The sequence below is a fragment of the Apteryx rowi genome, unplaced genomic scaffold, assembly GCF_003343035.1.
Source record: "Apteryx rowi isolate R43461 unplaced genomic scaffold, aptRow1 scaffold_141, whole genome shotgun sequence".
In the NCBI taxonomy this organism is placed as follows: Eukaryota; Metazoa; Chordata; class Aves; order Apterygiformes; family Apterygidae; genus Apteryx; species Apteryx rowi.
Genome location: NW_020447653.1, coordinates 191,067 through 198,258, shown reverse-complemented (window position 1 = coordinate 198,258; position 7,192 = coordinate 191,067).

Here is a 7,192-nt window from a genome sequence, read left to right as displayed (position 1 = left end):
TGTTCAGCATTGCCAGCTTGCTCCATGCCTTCCTCAACCAGGCCAGGAAGGGAAAGCCTGAACCACCTCATTCCTTCCCAAAGTGGGGCCCAAGCACATCCATTTTACAGACAGCAAGACTGAGGCTGAGCACACAACCCCCCCTGGGACAAGACACCACAAAGGGAAGCACCTGCTCTCCACACCAGCACAGAGCTGGGAACAACTCCTGAGGCCTCTGCTTCAACTGCAGACAATTTTTCCCCCTCTCTGATCTTCTCCCAGCTGGAAATACCACCTCACACTCTTTCACCACCCATTACATCCAAAACAAGACAGCCTCTTTCTTGTTCTCTGTATATTCTGTGCCAAACTATACAAGCTAGCACCTACGATGGCAGCATCGCCTCCTTTGGCTACCCGGAGGCTACTGTCCCACATCAGGGATGCTACAGCCAGACAGGCACAGCAAGCTGGGAGATACAAAGGATAAGTTGACTAGGAGGGTCCAGCACAGCATCACCAGACATGAAACACACGCACAGTTTAAGAAAGCATCTTCATCTCCCCCCACACCCTAGTGCATTTGCTTTTCTGTGTCCATGCACAGGTAGCAAAGCCATTTATTTTTTTCCTCCCTCCCTGACCAATGCCACAAGAATTACAAAATGAGGTGTAAAACCCTCCCACCGCCCCACATCCACCCTGCTTCCTGAGCAGCAGTGCCAGGCTTTGAAGAGCTACAGGGCCACTGCATGGCCCTGCAGATGTCATCTCATGACATCTCCAGGCTGGTTTGTCGTCATGAATCAGCATTTCCCTTTATCAGAACAGCACGACGCTAGTTCCCCACACACGAAAGAGCAAAACGTACATTTACAATAAAACGAAGGAAAACAAAGCGAGCGAAAGCAGCACTGCACTATTCATGGGAACGTCTGCCACCGAAGCAAAGCGCAAGATGGCTGGAGACTCGCCGGCCAGAGACGCAAGACGCACAGGAGGAGTTGCCCTTCACCACAGAGCTGTGTCTGCCGTGCGCAGGCTTTGGCTCAGGAGCATCACGCAGCTCCCGGTACCCACGCCGTACATCGCAGGCTCCCCCGCGCTTCGTTCAACCCAACACCCTACATGGTAGGGCCATGCCTTGGAGAAGGCTCCTACCATGGTAATGGTCAGAGAGCAGCCACAACCTGACAGGCAAATATCTTATCTTCAGGCATCGCTCAGGAAGGTTTAGAGACAGAAGGGCGAGGGGCTGGGATGAAGAGTGGAAAAATACCTCATAAACAGAGAAATTCAGATTACCCATAAAGCTTTTTCAGGTCAAAGGGGGAAACAGATTTTTAATAGAAGATGGAAGTTATGGGATCGGCAATAGTTATGTGACAGACGCATAGAGTTAAATCCACATAATCTCCTTTACCATTTAGCATTGAGCACCATCCTAATTCCATGTTTCATAAAACTGCCTCCAAATCACAGAGAGATTAAAAATTTAGGAATAGCACTGCAATATTTTTAAACCAGAAATTACTGCTCACATCTGGTCAGCTGTGCTGACCCTAACCTAAATATCGAGGGCATTAAGTCACATGAAACAAAGATGGGGTTTGCATAGTCAAAATGGAAGGGTTTCTACTGGGGGGGAACGCAGCGAAGCAGGCGCACAGGACCGAACGCCGCAGACCAGGCAGCTGGCAGCCAGAAGCTGCACACAAAGCCCAGCGCGGAGATGGACACAGTTTTGCTTGCGCTGGGAAGCATGTATTTTAAGTTATCAGAGTGCAATCTTCTTAAATTGTAGTAAATTACAACCTAGAGGTATTGAAATATTAATATCTCTATCTCCGCTGGGAGAAGCAAGTCATTTTGCTATCATCCCTTAGGAATATTTACTAGTCTTGTTCACTGGACTTTCCAAACTCTGACATCTTTAGAAGCACAGCCAGTCGCGGCACTGCAAAGAGATGTGCTGTACAGAAAGCACTCATTTACTCTAACAAGTGGCTAAGGCAGAGCAGCCATAAATTGACCCCAGGGTCTATCACAAAGCCACATATTCCAGAAAGAGGCAGCTGAGATTTAGGTGCGAGACCTGCATGAGAAGCTGCACAGACTGAAGTTTCCAGCCCGCATATACACAGAAATGCCATCACCTCCCAGACGAGCCCAGCAACATGGTCCTTCCTCTGCTCCAGCCCCCACAGGAAAGGGCTGTCCCTGTTTTTTAAATTCGGTGGATTTAGGACTCGTCCGAGACAACGACCAGTGTCATGAGGCAGCCATTTCTCCCCCTCGGTTGTGAAATCTTTCTGCCCTTGATGCACACGGGTCTGAGCTAGCAAGCTACTTGCTCAGGATCCCACAGGCATTCCCATGCCTACCAAGACCCTGCAAGCTTCTCAAAGCCGAGCGAGGCCTTTGCACATCAGATCTGGCAGAAACCACACAGAGACGGGAAAAGGCTAAGCAAGACGTGTTTGAAGGAGGTACACGCAATCCACTGGGCACGAGCAGTCCAGCCTGGCCTGCCGCTGTTAGCAAGGGGTGGCAGAGCTCAGCAAGCGCCCGAGTACTTCTTCACAAAGAGGGACCACTGAAGGGGTGATTATTTGCCGCAGTTAAAGGTGCTGCTGTCTCAAAGGAAGGCTTTGCAGCACCTCCAAAGGGGGCAGGCACTGGACGGGGGCTCACGGCACCCCACTGGCAGCACCTTTCCCACGATCTCCCCCTTGGGCTTGGCGGTCAGATCACCCAGGTGCCCACACCAGCTTTCCTGCGAGACCACATCGGATGGTGACACAGCACCCACCACGGCAGAAAAGCCACCCGCAGGCAGGCAAAGGGACTGTAGCCGCCAGTGGGCTACTCCGACCCTAGCAGGCAGCAGAGCTGCCATGCAGCGAGGGCTAACCACCACCACACTATTCATTCGTTATGCTCATTTAGGGTGTTGGACACCCGCCCTGTCCAAGGAGAAAGAGCACTGGAGCTTGGCGCACATTGCAGGGTGGGAATTATGGATAGGTGCAAGCCTCAATCTGTCCTCTGTCAGTATGACAGTATTTCGTCCCTCGCCACCTGCACGTTGCAATGCTGGAGCAGTCCTTGGCCTTCCCTGGAACGGGGTTCCTTTAAGCCCTCACCCTCAGGACACTTAACTTCTCCTCAGGAGGAGAGCAACCTTGGAGCTGGCAGAGCGAGAAGTGACACCTGACCTGCTCACAGACAAGGGGACAAGCAGCCAAGAGGCGAGCGATGCAGAGCCCATGCTCCCTCCAGCCCTCGGAGAACATCTGCTGGCAGCACGCAGGAGCGGGGCACCACCACCCGTGAGGCCACCCCACCACAGGGTTAAAGCCGTGGCTCCAGCCGCGCGGCCACGCTTCCCCACATCACCCCCTCCAGGGCCAGTGCTGGGGGTGGCCAGGACGGTCCTCGAGCACAGCATTTCTCCCTAATCCACCGAAACAAACAGCCGCACTGAAATGCTGAGGATGGCCTCGGGCATCCAGCTGGTGCCCGGCACACGCGGCCACCGCGCACCCGAGGCAGCGATCGCGAGCGCGCTTCCACAGCGCCTTCCCTCCGCCGGCATCCCGGCCGCCGCGCGCAGCCCACCCTCGCCGAGCACACGGCAGCCTTCCGCAAGGACTCGCGACAGAGCGACCGACAACGCCGCCCCGGTCCTCCGCGGGTAAAAGGCAGCGCCCAAGCGTGCCTGGAGCGTGCGCTGCCCATCCTTAACGGAGCTGCACGGAAACGAGGGCCGTGACACCCGCGCCCCGTTCCCCACCCGGGCTGAGGCTGCACCCTTACCTGGAGAACGGAAAACCAGCGCTCCCCACTGACCTGCCCGGCCCCCGAAACGCAACGCCGGCCTCGCCTCCCACGCCACCCTGCCGGAAGCACCGGCCTCAGCCCCACGCCACCTGCGAAGCTCCCCCCACGCCGCGGGAGGGCACTTGGTGCCGTGACCGAGCCCACGCGCCAGGGCCGCAGCCAGCATCTCCTCGCAGGCGGCCGGGGCCCAGCGAGCGCAGCGCCGGAGGTCGGGCAGCGGACGCACGGAGGTCGGGACGCGCATCAGCGGCAGGCTTTGTCCTCAGCCGCCGGCCCATGACTTCCAGGAGCCCCGAGCTCACGCCTGCTTTAAAAAGCGCCGAGAACGATTTCCGTCACGCAGCCGACAGGTATGAGAAATTAGGGGAATAAATCTATAAAACAAACCAGCGTAAGGAAGCTCTGAAGCCTTGTTCACCTTGTCCTCTTCTCCTTTAAGCTAGGATCATTGCTTGCTCCCTCTTCTTTCGCACAGAAATGAAATTAAACCACCCTTTTCAAAAGCTAATTGCTGGGTTGGGCAGCAAACACTAGCAAAGGTTGGGAAATGGATTTCCTAAATATTTGGTAGAGCTCTGCTAGCAGAAGATGGCAATATGCAGATTGTATGTGCTGGGGTTATTTTTAAATTTCTCAGGAGTCTACAAGCAAGGAAAGGGTAACTCATAAAATTATAATAATGTAAAATTGTGTAGCTGGCTATAATTTAGATTTCAAACGCAGGAAACATTCCGGGCCCGAACTAGCCGTTTCATAAGCCTCCCGTCAAAGCACGCTTTTTTACTGCAACAATTGAACACCTTCCTCCTCCAAGCTCTCCTAGGAAGTCGCACTTATTAACAGCCTGCTTATTTGGGTGTGAGATGACTTCATATTATCCAAGGCACATCTCGGCTCACATGCTGCCATGTCACAAGAATTCCTGCCACAAAGAGACACTTCCAGTTTTATCCTTGCCCTCGGTTCACGCGCTGCCTCAAACGAGGACAGAGCGCTCCTCGTCCCTCCACCTCGGTACCATCTGGGCAGAAACGCGAGCGCTGTAGCAGAAACGCACGGTGCGCCGGGGCTGCCCAAAGCAGCACCAGCAGTCCTAAACGCACAGCTCCAACCAGCCCAGCTCTGGGGACGGCTGCTCGGCATCACGTCTCCAGCATGCAAACTTTAGTGAGGCACACTGTTCCTCTGGAGAGCACAAGCACCAAGAAATATTAGGGTTGCATATATTGATTTTCCCAAAGGCATGAGCAGCCCTAAACCGATGCCGAGGGCAGGTAATGGCTCCGGGCAAGTTGCCATCRTGGCTTGTAGTGCTGGAAAAATTTGGCTATCCGTGGGCTAAACAAACAACAGCGGGCATGGCGAAGAGCGTAGTACTGCAGGCTTTTCCTCCGTGCATTTAATGAGGCTTCCATGTTTCATTTCAGAGACAAATGAGCGCTGTGCCACACTGGGGGGCCGAGATGGGGAGAGATTAAAAAAACGCAAGCTGCATAGTTCACTGCATCCAGTACAGGAACATAATGTAAATATAATGCCAATATAAATCAGGAGGCAGAGAGCTCCAGCAAAAACATGAAGGGAGACGCTTTCCCAGCTCAAAAGCTCTCAATTTTGACAGTACGGTCTTCACACTGCACGCCACTCGCATCCCCTCCTCCTCAGTGTGGCTGCTCTTTAATTCACATTGCCAGACCTTCTTTTTGATAAACTCCCTGTTTGTTTGCTTGCCAACCACCTATTTCTGTTTATTTTATAAGCGGGGGAGAAATAAGCAGCTACAGCCCATTGCGAGATTTCTGAACTTCAGTGGTCCCCTGGATCAAATGTTTATTTGCTTTTAGCTTCTACTTGAGCTCTTGTTCTACAGCAGGAACATATTAAAAGGTTGTGCTTCGATGCCCAGAAATATTAAGTATCCAAAAGGTTTATCATGCATTAAGCAATTCATTTTTTTATCCTATTATTGTAATGAAACTTCCATTGTATTGCTGTCCTCTCTCTGGAACCGTTTCACTTTAACACTTCCATCGCCAAGACTGTTCCATACCAAAGATATATTTTATTTCTTAAGAAAGAGATAATGAGGCCGTGAGGAGTTGTGCTAATGGAGGCTTTTAATTTGCTCTTCTCAGAAGAGATAGCTCTGTGGGCAGAGATCCTTTTTCCAAGAAGCTGGGGCTAAAAACACGCAAAAGCGATAAACCCAGTGCAGCTCACTGTTATTTAGACTGGGGGGGGGGGGGTAAGAAATGGTAGTGTCCTGGATGGTTACTGGGTTTTGTTTTTCCCTTTTAGCTCAGTAAAAATGCAAATGTAAGCAAAGCAGATGCTGGCACGATCATCTCGGCAGATCCTAAACACAATAGCGATTTCAGTTAAACCTCCCAAATGCAGTTTTACTCCAGCTATAATAAAGCAGCTATTCCATAATTAATAATTGATCAAATAATTGATCATTATCACACAACYGGACAGGATGTCCTGTTAAACCTCAGTAAATATTTTTCATTGGATTATCATTAAGATAAATGGGTAATTTAACAGACACCAGCAGAAGTCTCACATAAGGAGGCAGCTCTCTCCCCTTTCTTTCTCTCTTCTCATTTCCAAAAAATTCCCCCTTGCTGTTGTCAAATGCCAAAAAAGATAATTAGGGAAAATGTCATGCAATATCCTCCAAGCACACAATTTTCCAAAAGGTGGGCACTTTTAGCACTACATCTGCAGGTTGGCTGATGTGCAAAGAGGTAATTTTTTATAAAAACATAATTAAAAATTCCTGCAGAATCGGAAACGGGCAATTCCTTTATGTAACATCAATTGACTGTTGTAACATGCACCGTGGTTTAACTACCCATGCTACACGCAGCTCCTCGGCTCTCTTTTTAAATTGCACGTATAGCAGAGACTCCGTTTAGAGTATTACCTCTACAGATCTGGACAGCATTCTTCTAATCTCCAACTTTAATTTAATCTTTAATCTTTAAGCGTGCCTCTCCTTGACACACTTGTTCCATGATATTTTTTTTTCCACCCAAYCTGATTTATATCAAACCACTGGGTTGCATTTAATACAGCATTCCTAGAGGGAAGGACGCGATTTTTAAAGCATCGCTGGATTTATCCTGTCTTATGGGATTAGAATATTGCTCTAAGTAGTCCCGGAGAAGCGGGGACACCGCAAAGCTCTCCAAAGTACCGCTGCGAGCCTCAGCCCTCGGGTTCCTGCCCGGCACGAAAAGATGCTGTGCACCTCGGCACGGTGTTTAGCATTCGTGCAGGCAGCGGCACTTCGGCAGGGCGGGCGGCGAGGCGCGGGCTCCGCCGAGGAGCCGCTCCGGGCCGCGCACCCCGAGCCCGCTCC